Source organism: Bubalus kerabau, chromosome 1, assembly GCF_029407905.1.
Source record: "Bubalus kerabau isolate K-KA32 ecotype Philippines breed swamp buffalo chromosome 1, PCC_UOA_SB_1v2, whole genome shotgun sequence".
In the NCBI taxonomy this organism is placed as follows: domain Eukaryota; kingdom Metazoa; phylum Chordata; class Mammalia; order Artiodactyla; family Bovidae; genus Bubalus; species Bubalus kerabau.
This window is the reverse complement of record NC_073624.1, coordinates 164,177,920-164,200,981: the sequence shown is the minus strand read 5'-3', so window position 1 is coordinate 164,200,981 and position 23,062 is coordinate 164,177,920. Positions and strand designations below refer to the sequence as shown.

Genomic DNA, 23,062 nt, shown 5'->3' with positions numbered 1-23,062 from the left:
TGACCTTTGGGGTTGGAGGTCTGAGGCAGCATGGAAGGTGGCGAGGCGGAACCAAGGCCTCTGCCTCCATTGCCAGGGGCAGACCGAGAGATATCTCTCTCTGGGGGAGTAGCTTGGAAGGAAAGGAAAGCGGTCACTTTCCCTTTGCTGACTAATGAAGGATGAGCTGCCCCTTGGGAGGTGATGAGTGGGCACTCTTGTCATTAGCTCCAGCAGAGAAAGGGACAGAGTGAGTAGGGTGGCGCCGGGGACCAAAAAGTGCATGTCCTCCACGCACTGCTCAGCACCACCATGGAAAGCCATTTTTCCAGGTTGGGGTAATTTCTGTTTTGAAAGTGGAATGACTCTGATGTCATCTGGACTTAACAGAGCGAAACCACCTGGAAACATCAGGAGATGGCTTTCTTTGTTTTCACCCGCACGTAACTTAACAGTATCCACCACGGTCTGAACTTTACAAAAGGGCCCCTGTCAGCAGAAAGAGCCTGCACAGTAGCATTCAGCCAGGAGGCACTTTGCTCAGACTACAAGTGCTGGGAAGTGGAAGCCAGCCCCAAGGGAGAAGCTGGGCTCCCCACTTCTGTCCATGTGGGGCAGGCACCCTGGGCTGAGTCACTGGGAACCCTCGGAAATATGGACCCAAGGGTTTCAAAACCAGCTAATTAAATCAGACTGTAGTTCTGCCAGTGGGTTTTGCTTTAGCTTCTGAACCCTGAGGTCAGGCTGGAGGGAAGGAGAGGCAGGGAGAGTGAGAGGGAAGGATCATGGTACATTTCTTCACTCTGGTGGCTTAGTGTACTCAGGAGCCGGGAAGCCCCAACCCTTCTCTACTCTTGGGTCATAAAGATGTGGTCTAGGGGAGTGGTCCTCAATCTTTTTGGCACCAGGGACTGATTTCATGGAAGACAGGTTTTCCACAGACTGAGGGATGGTTTGAGGATGCTTCAAGTGCATTACATTGATTAGGCGCTTTATTTCTAATGCCACTGCTGATCTGATAGGAGGTACCCACCCATGGCCCAGAGCTTGGGGACCCCTGATCTAGGGAACTTCCCTGGTGGTCCAGTGGCTAAGACTCTATGCTCCCAACACAGGGGGGCCCCGGTTCACTTCCTAGACCCCACACGCCTAGGGAACTTCCCTGGTGGTCCAGTGGCTGAGACTCTACTCCCAACACAGGGAGGCCCCGGTTAACTTCCTAGACCCCACATGCCTAGGGAACTTCCCTGGTGGTCCAGTGGCTAAGACTCTGCTCCCAACCCAGGGAGGCCCCGGTTCACTTCCTAGACCCCACATGCCTAGGGAACTTCCCTGGTGGTCCAGTGGCTAAGACTCTGCTCCCAACACAGGGAGGCCCCGGTTCACTTCCTAGACCCCACATGCCTAGGGAACTTCCCTGGTGGTCCAGTGGCTAAGACTCTGCTCCCAACCCAGGGAGGCCCCGGTTCACTTCCTAGACTCCACACACCTAGGGAACTTCCCTGGTGGTCCAGTGGCTAAGACTCTGCTCCCAACACAGGGAGGCCCCGGTTCACTTCCTAGATCCCACACGCCACAGCTAAAGATCCTGCCGTGCATGCTTAGTCCTTCAGTCATGTCACTCTTTGCGACCACGTGGTCTGTAGCCTGCCAGGCTCCTCTGTCCATGGGATTCTCCAGGAGAGAATACTGGAGTGGGTTGCCATGCCCTCCTCCAGGGGATCTTCCTAACCCAGGAATTGAACCCATGTCTCCTGTGTCTCCTACATTGCAGATGAATTCTTTACCACTGAGCCTCTGGAGAAGCCCAAAGATCCTGCATGCTGCAGCAAAGACGGAAGATCCTGTGTGCTACTAAGACCTGATACAGCCAAATAAATAAATATTTTAAAAAAGGTGTGGTCTAGGTGTTTAGGTATTTGCCCTTCCTGGTTGAGGGTAGGGCATGGTCCATGCGGGCACCAATAACACTCTCAGGCTTTGATGGACGGAAGTCTTGTTATGGGTAAAGCCCTCTGCATGATGTGGTAGAATGTTACGGGAACAAGCATGAAAGGGTGGATGATACTTACCTGCTGTGACCAGGTCTCCCAACTGCCCCAGCGTTTCCCCTACTGCCTGTTGGAAACTTCACGATACAGTGGAGACAGGAGTGTCTTTCACACCCAACTGTCCGAGTTTGCATTTGTAGGCTATGTGATTTCAAGGATGCTTCTTAACCTCTCTGAGTCCAGGTTTCCTCATTTGTAAAGACAGAATGACACTTGCCCAACAGACTTTTGTGGGACTGAACAAAATATCAATAGAAGATGTCTTGGCTTGCATGCTGGCACCAGCGAGGTGCCCAGAACACGTTCTGCAGTCCTTCCCAAACTGCCTCCTCCTCTGCCCCCTCTTCTTCCTCTTCCCCACCTCCTTCCTTCCCTCCTCCATTTGGACCCGTGAGGCTCTTTAAGGATGGGTTGGGTGGAAATCTATCATGCTCATCTTCCTGTACCCTCTGCTGTCTGGGCTGGAGAGATCTGAGCTCAGAGATAGCAGGCTATTACTGTGCAGACTGCTGCACAGTGTTAGCAAACATAGCCAAGTTGTAAATTCCTCTGACTTTGGCTTTTTGGAAGCTCCAAAAATGAATGTGGGGACATTTCAGGCTTCAGCAGACTGGAGTGCATGTGTCTTTGGGACAAGATGACAGAAGGGCAGCAGCTATGTCTGGCTGGGTCTGAGTGGCATCAAACGCCTCTTTTGGAATTTCCAGCCTCTTTGCAGAAACCACAGACCAGACAGAGAGATGCCTGGAGTCTGGACCCGTATATGCCCTTCTTTCCAACTCTCAGACACTGCAAGAGCACTGGTGGACTGATACCTTAAACTGTGATTGGGGTCCTGGGGACTCAGAGCTCATTGATGGGACACAGGCTGAGAGCTGTTGGAGTCCGCGTCCTACCACTCTGCCCCTGAGCTGGGAAGCACCCGCCACAAATACTGGCCCTGGAGGGAGTGCTGGGGGGACACCAGGTCCAAGTGTATAAAGATCGATGTGGTTCTGTCCTGAACAGAATCTTGGGGTTCAGTCTACTGAGAGGTTGACTGAAGATTTGGGGCTTTGGGCTCTCTCTGTTAAATTTACTAGTAACTGTGGGCATGGTTAGAAGGATCTGAGCTTGGGGATCTGGGGAAAGAGGGTGTGAGGGCTGTCGCTAAATAGCTCTGGGACAGGGCAGATGCAGTGGAGAGTAGGATGGGGAATTTTTGGCTCAGGTGATAACAGGAGCAATCAGAAGCTACACAGATGGTGGAGCTGAGGCTGCTGACCCTGGCAGGTGGCCTCACATCAGCCAGTTTGGACCTGAGGGGACGATGGTAAGCTTGCACAGATCTGGCTCTGAGTTCTGAGGAGATGGGTGTGAGATAGAGTGACTTTGGCTCGGTCCTGGATGTGTTCGTTTTGCAGGGGAGGGATGGAGGGGAGGGTTTAGAGCTCCAGGGGCTGAACTCATTGAGGCATTGGCTTCCAGGGTCCAGTGGAGAGGATGGGCTCTCCCAGCAAGGGGGCTTTGAAGGGCCAGGAACTTCAGTGTGACCTCTGTTGTGCACATTGCATGTATGTGTTTAGGTATCGAAGGATATTGACTCCACTTCACTTATTGGTCTTTCCTTGGGTGTGGGGTTCTTGAATGGCCTTAACCATGGAAGCCAGAGGCCATGTTGCTAGTAATTCAAACCTCTCATAAGAGTGCCAGGGAAACAAGTGCTATCTCTCCTGTCCAGGGTTCTTTCCAGGTAGAAGTGGTGCAGTGCAGACTCCTCCAATTCTTTACAGTGCTTTGAAACCTTGCCCCTGAGAGACACAACAAGCAGCACCATTCCCAGAACTCTCTAGAACACAGGCTCATTGGTTCCTTTTATGGAAAACCTTGGCCCTCACAGTTATGTCCCCCCGCTCCACATTTTTGCTGGCTGTAGCACACAGATTGTGAGATCTTAGTTCTCAGAGCAGGTATTGAAGCCTGCAGTGGAAGCGTGGAGTCCTAACCATTGGATCACCGGGGAATTCCCTTCGCCTTCTTTCTTTGTCCTTTGCTTGGTCCCTCCAAACTCCACCCCAGTACCTCACCCAGGTAGTTTCTACAGCGCTAAATGTTCCTGCTACTTCATTTACTGTGACTTTATTAATTATCATTCATTAGCATGAGGAGGGGGTCCCTTTTATGGATGACTGAGAATAGAGTCTGCAAGCTTTAGTCTCAGCTCACCCTTTTCTCACTCTGTCAAATCTAGCTGTGTTTAGGAGTTGCCTCACTCTGTGGCCTCAAGGAAATTAATGCTCTGCAACTTTCCCCTTTACCTCACCTACGACTTTATAAATCCAAGTCTAAGACAGATTCTCCTAAATCCACTAATTTACTGTATCATCTTCCTATTAGCATAAAGTATATACTATTTCTAAAAATAAATAACCAAATAATTATATATTTAGAAACCCTCTAAGTATATTTTATGTACTTACTGTTGAGCCTAGTACGTTTTCCTTTTCTAGCACAGCAGATTTCTCTTTAATCAATATCACCCTACAGGAGGGTTTATGACTTATGAAGCATGACACAGGATCACTTTGAGACCGATGCTTTGTTCTTACTCCTCTTGTACGTTTGGGCGTAGACTCCCCAACTTGTCACAGTGTACAGGAGCAGTAGCCTGTTTGAACCAAATATTCACCTTTTCTGGAAATGACTCTGGGGCTTCTGCCAAGTGTCAAGGCCTCACCCCAAAGTTTGGTGGGCTTTTGTTCAGGTCTGAAAGTGGAGGGACCCACCCCTTAGAGGTGGGCTCCATTTATAGGTCCATGAGGCTAAAGATAAGTTGCTTCTAGGGCAGGGTTCAGCTGCAAAGATAAGTGTCTGGGGAGAGCAGGCAAGAAGAGCGGGGTGACAGGAGGTGAAGCAGAATTAGTGTGTGAATCCTGGATGGTAGAATTCACATCAAGGTGGGTTAAAGATGGTGATTCTCCTCTTCGCTTTGATCACAGCACATACAATTCAGAAGGCCAGGCCAGCACCTTGGACAGCTCCAGGACAGCGTCATCACCCTAAGCGATTCTGAGATGGAGCTACAGTTCAGACGTCACTGGTACCTTGCTCTCTCTCTGGATCTTTTATTTTTATTGTATGTAACATTTCCTCAGGACTCTGAATCTCCGTGTCAGGAGGTCCCTTGTTTTCTAGGCTGGGAAATACATCTAGACTACAAGTAACTGGCCACCGTGGTCTACCCAAATGACACAGAACATTGACCACCACAGTAGGGGACGGTGTCATCCAGCAGCTTAGAAGTGCTCCTCTAGCCCATGTTTATACCCAAGAGGCTCAGAGATGAAAACTCTCCACACCCTGACCATGCAAAGAAGGTGGCTTTTTTTCTTCTTCTTCTTCTTTGACAGTTGGCTTCTGGAAGCCAGACTTGCAGCAAGGGCAGGAGGGAGAGAACTGAGGAAATTGACCCCAAATATGGGGGGTTTAACCATCTTAGAGACCCTGTGGTTTCTGATCCCAGGTCACCACGACTCTTTATTTGGGAGTTTCCACATAGCATCTCTGTTAATCCCTGGGATTTGGACGTCTCCTTGAAACAGATAAGAAAGAGCCAAATGTGGTTAGGAACAATTTTAAATTAGTGAGAGAAAGTGATTGGGGAAGGATACCCTTGGAAAGAGACTTCTACATTGGCTTGGCTCAAGACAGCCCTAGACAAGCCATTGTGCCATTAACACCATAGCTCTTATGGGAGCCAAGGCCAAAGCTGGGGCCACCTGGGGCCTGGGGCTCCAGCAGGAGGGAGACCCAAGCTGGACCAACTTGGGTGGAGGACTCATCCATTCTTGTTTTGGAGAAGAGGCACGGAGCCCAGTTTATCTGAAGATTTGCTTAAAGAGTCTTGGTGGGATGATCCCTGAAGGCAGTTTCTCTTCTCTGCTTTCACATGTCAGATAGAGTCAGCATTTTCCATGGCCAGAAGACATCTGAGAAAGGGGCATTTCTAAGTGTAGTCAGGTAAATTGGAGCACTGATCACCTTCTCAAGGTCAGTGGGAGGATTTGGGCTGCAACCAGGAACTTGCATTTTTGAAGTCAAAACACTCATTTGTAATCCTGGCTCCCAACCGTCTTGTTGCAAGGCCTTTGGAAAGAGGGCTGTAACAACTCCTGAGCCTCAGGCTCCTCAACTGTAAATGCGGACAGTGTTACTTTATTGGATTGTTGGGAAGATTAGAGACAAAGTGTAGAAAGTGCTCACTGGGAGTGTCAGGTCTTCCTTCTCAAAGGATCCAAGATATTGTGTGATCCTTCTTTCTGAAGTCCTGGGAGAGTCTTAGTGGTCTGGCCTTGGGGGAGGACCTCACTGGAATTCCCAATTCCCACTATTTCTGGGAGCTGATACTGGGACTAATAAAGACTCCACTCCCTTCTGTCTGCACAGAGAGGCTGAACTGAAGAGTTTCTCTGTGCAGAAGTGCTCCCAGCTCTGGTGGCACTTCTGCTTCTGCCCCTGCAGCATTTGGGACCTCCGCTGTGGATGTTAGATATTCTGTTGCTTCCTCGGGCAAGAAGGAATGAGGGGCAGGGATGAGGTCTTGGAATCACATGGTTATAAACTAATAGCTCTTTCTTTTGAGTTTTATACCTCATAAAGCCAAGATCAATCCTTAACAATGTTGCTTCCAGTCACTTTAAGAGAAATAAAGGAAGTTTTATGGGACATATCTCAGGGCGGGCATAGGTCCTGCTTCTCTGCTTGCCTCTCAGCACCCCCATACTCCTGACCAGCAACAGGATCTTGACGAGGGCTTGCTCCAGGGAATATTTTATTCATCGGAGTTGTCCTGAAAAACAGAACCAATAGGCATGCTTATTTCTCTCTCTCTGTCTCTCTCCCCATCTCCATCCATCCATCCGTCTGTCAAAAGCAAGAGCAACAGATAGTTATTTATTCCTTTAAAGATTGACTCACATGATTGTGGGTGCTGACAAGTCCAGATCTCCAGAGCAGGACAGCAGGCTGGAGACCCAGGGGAGAATTAATGTTGCAGTCTTGGATCTGAAGGCAGTCTGTAGGCAAAATTCCTTCTTCTCTGGGGGACCTTGATCTTCTGTCTAAGATCTTCAACTGATTAGATGAGGCCCACCAGCATTATAGAGGATAACTGGCTTTATTCAAAGTCTACTGATTTAAATGTTAATCATTTTTAAAAATACAATTACAGCAACATGTAGACACTGGCTGCCGTAGCCTAGACATGTTGGTACATAAAATCAATCATCACAAATGGGGACAGTGCCATTCAGTGCCTTTAAAATGCTCCTGTTCCCCATATTTAAATCTGTGAGTTTCAGGGCTGAGAACGCCCTGCACCCTGACCATTGACAAAGTGTGACTTTTGAGTGTACCAGGCTGGATTCTGATCTCTGCTTCTCACGCTCTTGGCAGTGACAGGACACTTTGTCCTCTTAGCCTTAGTTTTCTCATCTGTAAAAGGGAGCCCATAGTTCATGTAGTCTGCAGGATCGCTGGAGATTAGTGGAGATCGTAGACAGGGCAGAGCCAAGCACAGGGTTAGTTTCCTGTCCATTTCTCCTCCTGCCTTTGGGAGCCTCTGTCTGCAGCCCTGGCACCTGCCGTGCCTTCTGGGCTGGGAGAAGCAGACAGAGGCAGAGTCCAGTGGGGCTCAGCAGATGCTTTTGGGGTCCACATCAGGGGTCCATGAGCAGCTGGGACCCCCTTTGAGACCCCAGCTGCAGAGCTGGGAGTAGGGAAGGACCAGACTTCACAAGGAGCCAAATGTGGCCGCGGAGGATGAGACACATGGAGCATTTATTCAGAGAAATCCTTTCTGCCGATGCCTCCCTCCTCTTAATCATGTCCTTGCTCATGCCCTCCTTTGTCTTGGTGCATCTTAAACAAGCAGCTTCTGAGTTCCCCAGGGACAGCATGTGGTGTGACAAGGGGGAGAGTGCATTTTGAAGCTGGTTGTTGAAGAGGCAGGTCAGGTAGGTCGTACAGAGAAGTGCAGTGGAGTGAGCTGAGGACTGGACCCTTGAGACCCACTCAATGCCTCTTCTGAGTGAGGTAAGAGCTGAGAGGGTCACTGCCAGGGTCAGGGGTCCCAAAAGCCTGCCAAGGAAGAGTGGCAGAGAACACTTGACACAGCATCTTCTTCTGGCACAGCTAATAGGTATACCATGAGAGCATCCAGTCAGAGCGGGAGGAAATACTGGAGAAGGGAAAGGGCAGTGTAATGAGAAGTAATGATCTGAGACTGAAAAGGGAAAATTTGTTGGGTCTTTAAAAGGTCAGTAGCTGTGAGGTCAATTAGCCAGGAGATAACTTGCATAGGCAGGTCTAGGAGGGGTGTCCAGAAAGGCACCAGTGTGGGCGGGAAGTGCTCAGGGGGAGCCTCATCCCTGCTCCTGCCAGCTTTGGGGTGCCCAGAGGAGAGTTTAGGTGAGGCTCCTCAACTAGCTCCCTGGGGAACCAGGTGGGCTGCTGCTGTGTCGGAGAGAACTGGGGCTGTCACTGAAATCCAGACCCCCATCCTTACCCACTGTGTGATGTGGGGTGATACGCCACCTACTAGGCAGCTCAGATTCCTCATCTGTAAAATGGAGCAGATAAGACCTAACTCATGGGTGATGCGTGAGTAAGGGACTCCTTTGCTGGTCCAGGGTTAGGACTTCGCCCTCCAATGCAGGGGGTGCCAGCTTGATTCCTGGTTGGTGAGCTGAGATCCCACATTCCTTGCTGCCCCAAAATCAAAACATAAAACTGAAGCAATACTATACCCAATTCAATAAAGACTTTAAAAATAGGCCACTTAAAAAAATCTTAAAAAAAAAGAGATAAATGAGGAAAATAAACAGCAACTACCCTTGTGCCTAGGAGGTAGTAGGTATTCAAGCAGTGTGTGTTCTCCCCTTGCTGGCCCCTCCTCCACTCAGTCATGTCCGACTCTTTACGACCTCTAGCCCACCAGGCTCCTCTGTCCATGGGATTTCCCAAGCAAGAATGCTGGAGTGGGTTTCCATTTCCTCCTTGAGGGTATCTTCCTGACCCAGGGATCGAACCTGTGTCTCCTGTATTGACAGGCGGATTCTTTACCACTGTGCCACCTGGGAATCCCAAAACAAACACCCTTGTGCCCAGTAGGGAGTAGGTGCTCAAGCAATGGGGGTTCTCCCCTGGCCGGCCCCTCCTCCACTGACTGCCTTCCTGCAGAGCCTAATCCCGGCCAAATGGGGAAACAACTTGAGCTGACTCCTACCTGAGGAGCACTCTCCTTTTTGTTCAGAAAATCTCTTTAATGCAGTAAAAGATTCTTTCCTTTTATTTCGCATTTTTATCCTAAGTTTTTCATACATACAGAGAGATAGTAGAATGGTATAATGGACACCCACATATCCATCACATCCATCACTTGGATTTAACAGTTGTTAACATTTTGCTATGTATCTGCTTCACCTACTATTTTTTTCTTGTTGAAATATTTTGAAGTAAATTACAGACATGACATTTCACTCCTAAATACTTAAGTGTTTATCCCTAAAAGTTTCAGGAAACTTTCCTACACAATCACAACACCATTATCATGCCGAGGATAATAATCATGTTCCTTATTGTAATCTAACAATCCATATTCAGACTTCCCTAGTTGTCCCCTAAATATCTCTTAATAACTGATAGGTTCAAGTCAAGATTCAGTCAAAGACTAACTGCTGCCATCCGTTGTTATTTCTTCTAAGTTTCTTCTTATTTATACCAGTGCTTGTCAAATTTTCATGTGCGCCTATGAACCACCTAGAGTTCTTGCTAAATACAGATTATGATTTAGGGGCTTGAGAGGGGCATGAGCTTCTGCATTTCTAACAAACTCTAAGTGATGCTGCTGCTGGTGGCCCATGGAATACACTCGAGTAGTCAGGGTCTAAAACAGTACTCTCTCCATACTGCCCCCCGGGCCCCCCGCCACACCCCACCCTTGCCCGTTTCTTTCTTATGACGTTGACTTGTGGTGCATGAGCCATTTGTTCTGAAGAAAGTGTCCCCTGCTGGATTTAGATGGTGGCTCAGATGGTAAAAAAATCTGCCTGCAGTACAGGAGACCAAGGTTCGATCTCTGGGTTGGAAAGATCCCCTGGAGAAGGGCATGGCACCCCAGTCCAATATTCTTGCCTGGAGAATTCCATGGACAGAGGAACCTGGCGGGCTGCAGTCCATGGGGTCTCAAAGAGTCAGATGCGACTGAGTAACTCACACTTTGACTTTCCTTCATGGTGTCGTTTAACTTGTTCATCTGTTCCTCGTATTGTCTGTAAACTGGACGTTAGGTTTGGGGGCGAGCATGGCCCACGTGAGGCCTTTGTGGAGAGACGCATCATCAGGTCTGTGTGCTTCATGTTCCATGCCATCCAAAGGCACGGAAACATGTCTTCCAGTGCGATTCATGGCTGGGCGTCAAGGGGCCCTTTACCCCTTGGAATTGGTGGTGGATGTTGTTGGGTGTGAGTGTACACATTTGGGGAGGTGGGGAAAGGATTCATTAATTGCTTTGGATTCTCAAAGGAGTTTTCACTACGAAAGACAACCATCAGATTAGATCAGATCAGATCAGTCGCTCAGTCGTGTATGACTCTTTGCCACCCCATGAATTGCAGCACGCCAGGCCTCCCTGTCCCTTACCAACTCCCGGAGTTCACTCAGACTCACATCCATCAAGTCGGTGATGCCATCCAGCCATCTCATCCTCTGTCGTCCCCTTCTCCTCCTGCCCCCAATCCCTCCCAGCATCAGAGTCTTTTCCAATGAGTCAACTCTTTGCATGAGGTGGCAACGTACCAGAGTTTCAGCTTTAGCATCATTCCTTCCAAAGAACACCCAGGGCTGATCTCCTTCAGAATGGACTGGTTGGATCTCCTTGCAGTCCAAGGGACTCTCAAGAGTCTTCTCCAACACCCCAGTTCAAAAGCATCAATTCTTCAGCGCTCAGCCTTCTTCACAGTCCAACTCTCACATCCATACATGACCACAGGAAAAACCATAGCCTTGACTAGACGAACCTTTGTTGGCAAAGTAATGTCTCTGCTTTTGAATGCAGCCGTGAAGAGATACCCCACACCCAAGGTAAGAGAAACCCAAGTAAGACGGTAGGTGTTGCAAGAGGGCATCAGAGCACAAACACACTGAAACCATACTCACATAAAACTAGTCAATCTAATCACACTAGGACCACAGCCTTATCTAACTCAATGAAACTAAGCCATGCCCGTGGGGCAACCCAAGACGGGCGGGTCATGGTGGAGAGACTTGACAAAATGTGGTCCACTGGAGAAGGGAATGGCAAACCACTTCAGTATTCTTGCCTTGAGAACCCCATGAACAGTATGAAAAGGCAAAATGATAGGATACTGAAAGAGAAACTCCCCAGGTCAGTAGGTGCCCAATATGCTACTGGAGATCAGTGGAGAAATAACTCCAGAAAGAATGAAGGGATGGAGCCAAAGCAAAAACAATACCCAGCTGTGGATGTGACTGGTGATAGAAGCAAGGTCTGATGCTGTAAAGAGCAATATTGCATAGGAACCTGGAATGTCAGGTCCATGAATCAAGGCAAATTGGAAGTGGTCAAACAAGAGATGGCAAGAGTGAATGTCGACATTCTAGGAATCAGCAAACTGAAATGGACTGGAATGGGCGAATTTAACTCAGAAGACAACCATAGTACTTTCCAAACCCTTAAGGACATCAGAGCCATCCGTGGTGGATGGCTTTTTGTTCCCATCTCCTCACTCGCAGAAGTGCCTCTTGCCGCAGATGAGCCTCCTCGGGAGGTGTGTTTAGCCCTGTGGCGCGAGTCCCAGGGAAGGACCTGGTCACAGGCACTGCTGTTGTCTGTGATCTGCCTGCCAGCAGTGGTCCACACCAGACGCCAGGGCAGGGAGAGAGTACATGGTCAAAGGAACACAGCTGTGCTGAGTGAGATGGGGCCTTAAACAGAGAAACAGCTGCCAGGGTGAGAGCCAGGATGGTGGGAAGTGGAGTCAGAGCTAGCAGGGTGAGCGACTCAGGAAAGAGGTGGTGAACTATGCCCTGAGTCGCTCATTGTTAGGGGTGTGAGGACAGCTCTGATGGCTTAAGAGGCCCCTTCAGGTTCAGAACAACCCGAGGCTCCAGAATGTATTCACTCGGATCAGAATAGCTGTTATGCAAAGGCTGAGAACAGCTGCTGTCTTTAATAGCCCTGAGGCCTTAAGAAGAGGGAAGAGCCCAATGGTAGAAGGGGATCATACTAACTGGAGTCAGTTATTAGTGATGATTGTCATCCCTTGGACCAGTGATGCTAGTGGTTCAGGCCAACACAGCTCAGAGGCAAGGCAAGCAGCTCATGCTAGCTCCCCACCTCTAAGACCTTTTGGGTCCCTGCTGGTCCTTTCCTCAGACAATTCAGGCTACAAGGTCAGAGTGATACTCCATGTCTGAAGGTCCGTCTACTGGACCAGCAAGCCCCTTGAGAAATGGGTCTAACCTGGGGGAGATTTGTGCCCACTCCTTTCTTTAAAGAATCAGCAGAGCCGGAGAGAAAAACACATGTGCTCGGGCTCAGGGGAAAGATAATGCTGTATAATTTTACATCTTCTTTTATACTGTGGCTTAGCCACACACCATTAGCACAACAGGAAGGAAAATGAACGGAAATGAGGGGTGTCAGTGGCGGAGATAGATAGACGGGGATGATTGATTTGGGGTTTTTCTTCAGTGCCACCTGAAGCAAAAAGTCGACGAGCTGCCCTGAGCCAGAGTGGGCCAGGGCCAGGGCCTGGGCAGCAGGGCCAAGCTGGGAGCCATGGGTCATGGACCCGCATGCCCCTGAGCTCATCTGTGACTTGCTGGGTCCCCATGGGGAGCTGATCCAGCTGTCTCTTTTCTGCTCCTGTGAGGGGTCTATTTTACTTTTCAAATAAGGACTTATTTTGATTTTTTTGCCTTCCTTGGAGGGCAGCAGGAACTTGCAGGGCCTGCCCGGCCTGCAGCCATGTGTTAGCTCTGCAGGATGGGCTGTGCCATGCTCCCTGCTCTCATAGGATTGCTCACTTTCAGCGACTTCTCTAAGATCGCCCAGCTGCTAAATGCTGCTGCTGCTGCTAAGTCACTTCAGTCGTGTCCGACTCTGTGCGACCCCATAGATGGCAGCCCACCAGGCTCCCCCATTCCTGGGATTCTCCAGGCAAGAACACTGGAGTGGGTTGCCATTGCCTTCTCCAGTGAATGAAAGTGAAAAGTGAAAGTGAAGTCGCTCAGTCGTGTCTGACTCTTAACGACCCCATGGACTGCAGCCCACCAGGCTCCTCCATCCATGGGATTTTCTAGGCAAGAGTACTGGAGTGGGGTGCCATTGCCTTCTCCGTGCTAAATGCTAGAGGTGGAATCTGAACTCAGTCTTCCTGCTTCCAAAGCCCTTGCTCTTCCTGCTGTCTTGTGAGGCTGTGGGTCCGTCTTGTCCTGTCTTTCGGTCCTGGCCCAGGCTCCCGGGGCCCCACACTGGACTCTAAGCCCCTTCTCCGGATGGGGGTGTGGAATGGCTGGCTCTACTGGGGTGCAGCCCGGAGTCCCAGGGCTTCAGGGGCTCCGCCTCTCCTATGTCAGAGTTACTAGACTTTCATTCATAAGCATTGGATGGTTCTGCTGGGACCTTGAAGAGGTCAATCTGTGTGACTCTAAGGGCAGGACCAGACAAGGAATGGAGCCTCTAGAGAATTCCACCTGAGGAGGGCTGTTTCCAGGTGGACTTGGGAGGTGTCTTGTCCACTTTCTTAGGGCTTCTGTATTAAGTTACCACAAGTTGCATGGCTTAAAACACCCAAAGTGTATTCTTCTTTTTGGGAGGCTAGAAGTCTGCAATTAAGGTGTCAGTAGGGCCATAACTCCCTCTGAAGGCTTTAGAGAAGGACCCTTCCTTATTTCTTTCTAGCTTCTGGTGGCCTCTCGCAGTTGGGATTCCAGGGCTTGTAGACGCATCCTTCGAGTCTCCGTTTCCATCTTCCTGAGGCTTCTTCCCTTTGTGTGTCTGGTCTCTGGAGTCCTCTCATCTCCCATAAGAACACCAGGCCTTGTGAGGATTTAGGGCCTACTCTAATCCAGTAGGACCTCAATCTAAAGATTACATCTGTAGTCACCGTATTTCCATTAATAAGTTACATCCTCAGATTCCAGCAGATGAAACACTTTTTTGGGGGGGAAACTGCTGAACACACTACATAGTCCACCTGTGGGGGTGCAGGCAGAGGCTTGGATCGCCCAGGCAGAGGTGAGTTAATGGTGCCAGCATTTCTTGCCCTCATGACTCTCCAGCCCATGGCCCTGTCCCATTGTCCAGTTGGGGTGGCCACTGATGCTAGGAGAGTGAGTGAGAAGTAGTCTCTTTAGGGCAGGGAGTGTGGTTGGTGGCCTCCGTGCGTGGGCCTTGGGGCGAGGAAAGGGATAAGCCTGGATATTTCTGCTGTCTCTACTAAGACCTCACAATCCGCATTAGCAAAGTGTTATTGCTCATCTGGCAAGCCAGTCCCTGTACCAAAGCTTCCCTGTGAAATAGACAGGCTGAGTGAAGTTACAGGGCAAAGGCACAACCTTTGGGTCAACAGATTTGTTCACCTCCTGGCTGTGCATGACGTTACCATACTGAGCTGTCAGGGCATCCAGAAAGTGGGGGTGATGAGGGTTCCCCCTTACAGGGCTGGGTGAGGATGGAGTCGGGTAAGGCATAGACAGTCCCCATTTCCTCGTAAGTGTGAGCTTCCTTTCCTTTTCATCTAATCTGTGAGCTTCTAGAAGGCTGGATGCCATTCCTTCCTCCTGTGTACTTTTCCATGTGACCCCTCCCCCCACCAAGGTTTGGTAGAAAGTGGGAGCACAGTAATACCTAAAAATGAGCCAGTCTTTCCTGATGTCCGCTCTGTACCTGGTTGGAGCTAGGACTTCAAATGTAAACTGGACAGAATCACTGCCCTCAAGAAAACCCCCAAGCCAAGCAGGAGCAGCACAGATGCACTGGAAACTGTCTGGGAGAGTTGCAGTATTGGGTACTGAGAGGGAGCTGAGAAAGCCTCATGGAGCATGCAAGCCATGGGATAAATCCTGAAGGATGGGGTTTTCCCAAGGAGGTAAGTATGGTGTTTCAGGCATCCCAGGAGAAGCACCACACAAATCTGGGGCACCCACTGAATCTGGGCAGGCCAGATCCTGGGGGGTGCCCCAGGCCTTGACCAAGAATGGTCAGGGCCCACCAGAACCCCTCAATCCCAGCCCAGGGTTTCTGGAGCTCCGGGATAAGTGGCAGGTGAGGCTGACCCCAGAGCCAGAGAGTCTTTTGTCTGAGTTTTAATATAGTAGACAAAAATGCTATTACTTTGGAATGGAAATAATAGAAGCAAGCCCCTTGGTTCTATTTTCATTTTCTATATTCCCTTCTAGTCCTTGGTCCATGGGCACATTTTTAATCACAGCACAACTACAGTTTTGGTTACAGCTTTCTTCATTATACTGTAAACATTTTTCACTGTAGCTACAGAGTTTCCATAATTATCATTTCAATGGCTGCATAAATTGGCCATTAAGTTGATGTTCTTTAATTTGCTTGAACATTCCCCTTTGTTAGAGGTTGAGATGGTTGAGATTGTTTTCAGTTTCTGGATGTTATAAATCATGTAATGCTGACCATCTTCTTAAAGTAGGCTTTTCCTTCTCGTGAATTATTTTCTTGGGGAAAAAAGTGAGATTATTGAGTCAAAGAGTGTGGGCATTTTTGTGGTACTTGTAATGGTAATGTCAAGTTATTTTCAAAAAGGATCACTTCTCATCAATATGTGAGAAGATGAGTTGACTATAACTCATGAAACATTTGGTGTTGCAATGACAAACCTTTGTTTTTCGTTGCTATTTCAATACATGTGAAATGACTTCCCATTTGATTAACAGAGGTGTACGGAGCGCTTCTCTCCATGTGTACTTGTTAAAGGCACCCCTTTGTATGGGGATTTTGTTTGTTTAGCCCATTCGTCTGTTGGCATCTTCAAGTTTTCAGAACGATTTGTGTGAACTCTTTATATTATAGAGTTATCAACACTCTGCCTGACACCTTGCTACAAATATTTTTCCTAGACTGTTTCTATTTTAGTTATCTTGTTCCTTTCCTGCAAAGCTTTTGTACTTTTATATTTTTGAATCTGGGTGTGTGTGTGTGTGTGTGTGTGATTCGTACTTTCTTTTACCAGCATGAAACTTGAGAAGTTATCACTCCCTTCAAAGAACAGATAAATATTTCTTGCTAATTTTTTGTTTGTTTGTTTGTTTTCATTTGACTTCTTCACTTGATTCTTTAATCTCTCTAGAATTTGTATTTTGGAGTGTGTGGTAAAAATGTGTTTCTGAGTTAATTACTTTTCCTCAAAATTACTGGTTATCACAGCCTAATTTATCAACCAAGAATTCCTTTCTTCATCATTTAGTATTCCCTACTTTGTAATACATTAAATTCTTAGTGCATTTAGGTCTGGGTTTTTAAATGCAGATGTGCATTTTTGTATTTGTGCCAGTTCCATAGTATGGGGTCGATCAAAAAGTTTGTTCGGGTTTTTCCACAACATCTTACCAAATATTTTAAGTTATTTTGCTTTATAATATGTTTTTATAGCTAATTACCTCTCTTTTTTTCCCATTTACAGATTTACTATTCTCATCTGTTTATTTTCAAAATGATTTTAGAATAATTTAATTCCTTTAAGGAATCCTTTTGAGATTTTGATTGGAATCAAATTAAATTTATAAATTAACTTTGGGGAAAACTGACATCTTTATAACATAAAGTCTTCCCATCTGGGAACAGTTATTTCTCTATTTATTCAAGTCTTCTTTTATAACTCCAATAAAGTTTGGTAGTTTTCTTAAGTAGGTCATGCATATCTCTAGTTTAATTTATTCCCAAGTAGTTACACTCTTTGATGACTCTGTGAATGAGATCTCCTTTTTAACTTTATTTTATATTTATACCTGTCTAGAATACAGTGGTAGAATAATCAATTTTAATAATTATGCATTTTATTTATTATATATCCAAGATGGTAATAACGACTGCAGAATTCAAAAAGGAAACAAGGGGGTAACCCACAATGTCACCGTTTTAATAAGCAAATAGTTTAAATTTTTCCATGGCTCCTTCTAGAGCTTATCCTCAGACAGGTGTTGTGCATAGCTGTAACCTCAATGATGATCTGTTTGGCATCCCGCAGCTTCTCTTTTATTACATCATAAGCATTTTCCCTTCTTGCTGTAGAGTTTTGCTAATGACTCCCTTTAAAGGTGAGCCATGGGGACTGAATGTTGGTTCTTAGACATCCTGAGGAGCGTATGGGAGCAAGGGAGGTGCTATGGCTCTGGCCGTGGTGCAGAAGATACTGTGATTAGCATGGAGCTGGTAGAGCAGGCAGTACGGGGCTCCACCTTGTTCCCAGCAGGGCTTGCCAGGGCTGGGCTAGTCCCAGCTGCATGAACCTTCATGGAAACAGGAGGAGCAAAGAATCAAAAGCATCAATCTCAGGAGAAATGAGGAGGTGGGTTTGGAATTAACTGATGGAAATGGCCCTGTAGAGTCAGAGGGACAGGATACTTTTCAGATCTCTGGCTTTGGTGCCAGGGGGGCACAGTGTACATCTCGTTGGTATGTCTTCCTCATCTTTTCACCTCTTTAACATTTACCAAGTACCTAGAGAATGTTGTTAGGTGCCAGAGATACAGATGAACAAGACAAGCTCAGACGTGACCTACAATATCACCCCCACTTGCTGCTTCTGGTGGAGGAAAATGAACAGGCATGCTGACCAGTCTCAGTTTAGTTCAGTCACTCAGGCGTGTCCGACTCTTTGCAACCACTTGGACTGCAGCATGTCAGGCTTCTCTGTCCATCACCAACTTCCTGAGCTTGCTCAAACTCATGTCCATCAAATCAGTGATGCTATCCAACCATCTCATCCTCTCTCATCCCCTTCTCCTAATGTCCTCAATCTTTCCCAGCATCAGGGTCTTTTCCAGTGAGTCAGTTCTTTGCGTCAGGTGGCCAAAGTATTGGAGCTTCAACTTCAGCATCAGTCCTTCCAATGAACACCCAGGACCGATCTCCTTTAGGATGGACTGGTTGGATCTCCTCGCAGTCCAAGGGGTTCTCAAGAGTCTTCTCCAACACCACAGTTCAAAAGCATCAATTCTTCAGTGCTCAGCTTTCTTTATGGTCCAACTCTCACATCCATACGGAAAAACCATAGCTTTAACTATATGGACCTTTGTCGGCAAAGTAATGTCTCTGGTTTTTAATATGCTGTCTAGGTTTGTCATAGCTTTTCTTCCAAGGAGCAAGCATCTTTTAATTTCATGGCTACAGTTACCATCTGCAGTGATTTTGGAGCCCAAGAAAGGAAAGTCTGTCACTGTTTCCATTGTTTCCCCATTTATTTGCAATGAAGTTATGGAACCAGATGCCATGATTTTAGTTTTTTGAATGTTGAGTTTTAAGCCAGCTTTTTCACTCTCCTCTTTCACTTTCATCAAGAGGCTCTTCAGTTCCTCTTCGATTTTTGCCAGAAGGGTGGTGTCATCTGCATATCTGAGGTTATTGGTATTTCTCCTGGCAATCTTGATTCTAGCTTGTGCTTCATCCAGCCTGGCATTTCACATGATATACTCTGCATATAAGTTAAATAAACAGAGTGACAATATACAGCCTTGACAAAAGGAATTGGGAATTACTTTCCCAGTCTGGAACCCGTCTGTTGTTCCATGTCCAGTTCTAACTGTTGCTTCTTGACTTGCATACAGATTTCTCAGGAGGCATTTTATTGTTAGTATTTTTTTCCCCAGTGTCAAGATAGTTTTATTCTGGTTTTCTTGTGAAAGCTTGGAATGGAAATACAGGGCTTTAGAAGACAAGGCCCTGAATCAGTGTATAGTTCATAAGCACAGGCAACAGCATGGGGCTGTCTGGCCTGCCTCACTTTAGTCTGTGATGTGAGGGGCTGTTTACTTGCGCTGGCTCCATCATATTGTGTTTCTCCATTCCCTTTGCCTTTCCTTCTCTTTGCGGATCTCTAATGTCTTCTCTCATCTGTGCCGCCCATTCTCCACTAGCAGAAAACCCTCTTCCTCTATATTTCATTGATAACTAGAAGCCAATGGAAGAGAACTCTCCCTTGCTCTCCACCAAGTTGGCTTGCCCAGCAGTCTGCGCTCCAGATGATGCTCTGGGTCGCTTCTGATGTGTCCGTGTTCTTTCCCCCCCTCTTGAGCTGTGCACTCAGTCCCTTCTTGTTCACTCAACGCCGCTGTCCCAGCAGATCTCCCTTCTCTTCTTTGTTGTCAAGTTTCTTTCTCTGTTGATCTTCTCTATCAGCTTAGGCATGTGTTGTGTGCTTGGTTGCTCAGTCGTGTCTGACTCTTTGTGACCCCATGGACTATAGCCTGCCAGGCTCCTCTGTCCATGGGGATTCTCCAGGCAAGAATACTGCAGTGGGTTGCCATGTCCTCCTCCAGGGGATCTTCCCAACCCAGGGATGGAACCCAGGTCTCCCACATTGCAGGTGGATTCTTTACCATCTGAGCTACCAGGGAAGCCATAACTTATGCAAAGAACTGTGTTATCTTCTTCTGCCTTAAAAAAGCCCTGGTCTGGCCCCACTTCCTCTTCATTACTGTACCACTTCCCTGCCCCTTTGCAGCCCCATCTCTGCTCTGGGCTCCAGTGCCTCCCCTCCAATCACTCCTGAATCCTCTGAAATCAGGAGTGAGCCTTTGAGACTGTCAGAACTCCCCCTCGGGATGCATGTCACTCTAGTGACGCAGTCATCTAATCTTTCCTGGCCTGACCTGTCTGTAGCCTTTGGAACACTGGACACTTTCCCTCCTGTGCACTTTCCACGGGGCTGGGGAGCAGGGGGAGCAGGAGGAACAGGGGAGCAGGGGGAGCTGGGGAGCAGGGGGAGCTGGGGAGCAGGGGGAGCAGGGGGAGCTGGGGAGCAGGGGGAGCGGGGGAGCGGGGGAGCAGGGGAAGCAGGGGGAGAAGGGGGAGCGGAATTCTTCCTCCCGGCTGTCTGGTCAGCCTTCCTGGTTCTGTTGCTGAGTCTCACCTCCCTGACCTCTGCACATTGCAGTGTCCAAGCCTCGGACTTTGAGCCTCTTCTCTTTTCTGTGACACTCCCTTTCCAAGTGATTTGAACCTTTTTAAAATACCATGTACATACCAATGCCTCCCAAGTATAGCCAGCCACTGTCCTCAACTCCAGACTGACTTGTCCACTTGGATGGCTTCTTAGTTGAGCGTGTCCCCAGTCAAGCTCAGTTCTTCAGCCCATGCAGGCTCCCCAAGTCTTCTCTATCTGCCCATCACTCCCAGTGCTCAGGCCCCACATCATGGAGTTCACCTCACTGCCCTCTTTTTCCCTTGCCCCGGCAGCCCACCCTTCCCTATTGCCCCAGTCCTTACCCCAGCAGCTGCTACTCTGGCCGCAGCTACCACCACCTCACACTCAGATTATTGGAACGGTCTCCCTGCCTCCACCCTTACCCCTTCAGCCTGATCTCAGTGGCAGTCAGAGTAATGCCGATATGAACAACTAACTTCACATCACTCTAATCAAAACCTCCAATTACTTCCTGCATCACAGGCAAAAGCTCCCACTGGGACTGGGGCTGATGTTCCTGGGAGCTGACAACTGGTCTTGTTAGAAAGTTTGAGGGTTATGGATGCTTTGGCCCTTGTGGATTGTGCTTCTCAGTCAGCGTGGTGGGGTCCACTGGTCTATCAGTCTGATATAACCTTGAGTGCCATGGACTTAGGAGTTCACCTGTCAAGGCTGTAGTTCTGATGGCCATGGGCTCTTGGGCCTCAGTGAGATAAGGGCTGTGAGGCAGAACATAGTTTCGTTTACATTTAAGCTGCAGCAGACATAAATGACATGTGGTGTGGGTAAGACCACTTCCTAATGCTTAATGGGGGTCGGGGGAGGTGGGGAGATGGAAGGGTCTGCCGCTGTCCTGCAGGCATCCCCCTGGAGCTTGCCTGGGGTGACCTGGTGCCCGCACTGCCTGCCATTCACGAGGCTGACGACGTCTTGTCAGCCGCAGTGATGACTCAGAGAAGGGCCTCGGTCGTTACCTGGCCACTCGAGTGCTCGCTCTCGGGGCCTGCAGTGGCGATGGCCGTGGTGAAGCCTGAGGGCCAGCCCCTCGTTACCTGGCCCCGTGGTGAAGCCTGAGAGCCAGCCCCCGCGTGCCATTTGGGGCGGCTGCCTGGGGTTTCTCTGGAAGGAATGATGCTAAAGCTGAAACTCCAGTACTTGGCCACCTCATGCGAAGAGTTGATTCATTGGAAAAGACTCTGATGCTGAGAGGGTTTGGGGGCAGGAGGAGAAGGGGACGCCAGAGGATGAGATGGCTGGATGGCATCACGGACTCCATGGACGTGAGTCTGAGTGAACTCCGGGTGTTGGTGATGGACAGGGAGGCCTGGCGTGCTGCGACTCATGGGGTCGCAAAGAGTCGGACACGACTGAGCAACTGAACTGAACTGAACTGAACCAAGCCAGATGCTTTTCCCCTAGAATGTACCCGAAGGGCCAGTGTGGGTGTTCAGTAGGACTTCTGGGTCCTCATGAGGTTCTATCTTGTTTACAGTCTCTGACTCAATTCAAGAGCAAGTTTCTGGAGTGAATGGTAATCACATTTGAGAATCACAGTGCCAAGAAAAGCCTCCTTCTGGGCTTTTTGACCCAGGTCTTGAGCTGAACATTGCTACAGGGAACCTCCCCAGTTGATAATGTAAATGAACACACACTCTTCAAATGACAGGCATCATTATTGCCCTTACAGAATCCTGGCTGGAGACAGCGAGCTCTCTTAGCCTCCTTGAGCATGTTCTTGGTGGGCTGTGCTGGTCCTTCAAGCTGAGGGGGTTCTTGTCCAAGAGACACGGGGGCCTCATGGTGTTTGCTGCTGCTCGCAGCTCTGGCATGGCAGGGAGGGGCATCAGCAGCGAGATTCTGTAGGGAAGGCAGCCCGTGATAAGTGAGAGTCCTGTCCTCTTGCACACACTCAGGTTCTGCCATGCACAGCTTGTCATCTGTCAGCGCATCTTTGGGTGGCCGAGGGCACTGCCACGGGGGTCTTTTCCCCAAGAAGCAATGGTGTGACGCAGTAACCAGCAACTTTGGTGGAGGCAGAACATAGCAGGGACGGAGCATCTCTGGGGCGGTGGCACTGAGCCTGCCAGAAGAGCATGTCAGAGCTGAGGACACCACCCTGGCAGTCTGGGCACACCCCAGGTGAGATACCGAGGAAGGAGGAATTTCCTGGAATCTGCACGTACATCCTCTGTTGATCTGGATCCCAGCCACTTTCTGGGATGTCTAAGTAGCCTCAGAAAGTCCCAGGACAGCAGGAGTTCTGAGCTAAAAACACATGACTCAGAATTTAGGTTGATTGCATCCAACACGGGAAGCCTCTGAAAGCTGGTGCTATTAATAATTATGCCGAAACACAAGTACATCCCACTGTGTAGGGCAAACCAGGAGGTGTGGCCACCCTGCTGGGGTGTACATTGTGGAGGGGGATGGCTGGCTGTGTACTGAGGTCTCTCTGATGGCCCGGTTGATGGTGAGAGGTCTGCCTGAGCATCACATCCTCAGGATGAGCCGCCCTTCCACTCTTTTGGGTCCTGACACAGTCCAGACAGACCATTGAATCAGGGGGCTGGGCCAAACACAAGTATAGTCATTCATGTGCATTTTTTCTCTGTTGCAAAAGGCACTTGATAAACCAGTAGCAGCAGCTGCCTTTAATTGATAAGTTAGTTGAGGCCCTCACACAGTGCTTTGGATTTTCCTTCATTATCTCCTGCTTTGAAGTGGGCACATAATTTTCAGCGAGGGTGACTTTGTGAACGCCTAACCCATTCCTTCAGGAATATGGTGGAGACTTTGGTGACCTTTAAATCTGAGCTT

General features: G+C 48.6%; 1 protein-coding gene across 1 annotated transcript in view; it reads left to right on the top strand.

The window, feature by feature from the left end:
* Positions 1 to 23,062, top strand: part of LOC129621485 (glutamate receptor ionotropic, delta-1-like) — a 214,765-nt gene that overhangs the window by 54,017 nt on the left and 137,686 nt on the right. The gene's annotated exons all lie outside the window — the stretch shown is intronic.